Genomic DNA, 817 nt, shown 5'->3' on the forward strand with positions numbered 1-817 from the left:
AGACTACAACCAGTAAGGGTCCATTTGTTTAGAGGGGTTTTGACGGAGTGAGATTTAAGGGGTGGGAAAGTTGTACTTATTTCCCCAAAAGTATGGTAAAGTCATATGTTTGGATATACTGGGGTGGGAAATACCCTAGAGCTTTCCTGATGTGGCTTTCACCCCAATCCTTTCCAAAGTCTTACCAAATTGGTCTATAGAAATGCAGCCCTAACACGATATAGAAGATAATGGAAAAACATAACAAACAATGCACACAGATTTTATGAGATTCGACAAGGTTACCTACATCCCCGGTGAGATGAGATCCTGCTTCACTATCAATGGAGAATAGAGTTATAGCGCTCGTCCTCACACCTCTCAAAATTGTTTACATTACAGAGAAAGAAACCCTCGCTACAAATATATAGCAAAAAAATTGTAATTCAGAAAGTACACAATTGCTCTCAAATAAAAAATTCGAGAGAAGGGTTGCGCCCCCTACACCCGCTGCTATGTAGGGGGCCTCCTGCCCACCTTGTAAACCCCACGGCCCGTAACCGATTAGCGGAACAACCATCCTACCTGTCAGGTGCTGCACCAGTACTCCCTGGATTAAATTCTAATGGAATACAAGACATCGCACACCAATAATCTCCACCTTGGCTTGAATTCTGTCAAGCCTCCTGTAAAGATAACCTGAAAACGTCTTCATCCCCATACCTCATAAGAGGTACAAACCGGCACCTATTTGGTGCATCCCTCATTTTTAACAGTGAGTAATATTAATCAAGTCCAAACAGGACTCAAACTTCTCTGTAGTAACTGGATTGGTAAA

This window comes from Macadamia integrifolia, chromosome 14 (assembly GCF_013358625.1).
Source record: "Macadamia integrifolia cultivar HAES 741 chromosome 14, SCU_Mint_v3, whole genome shotgun sequence".
NCBI lineage: Eukaryota > Viridiplantae > Streptophyta > Magnoliopsida > Proteales > Proteaceae > Macadamia > Macadamia integrifolia.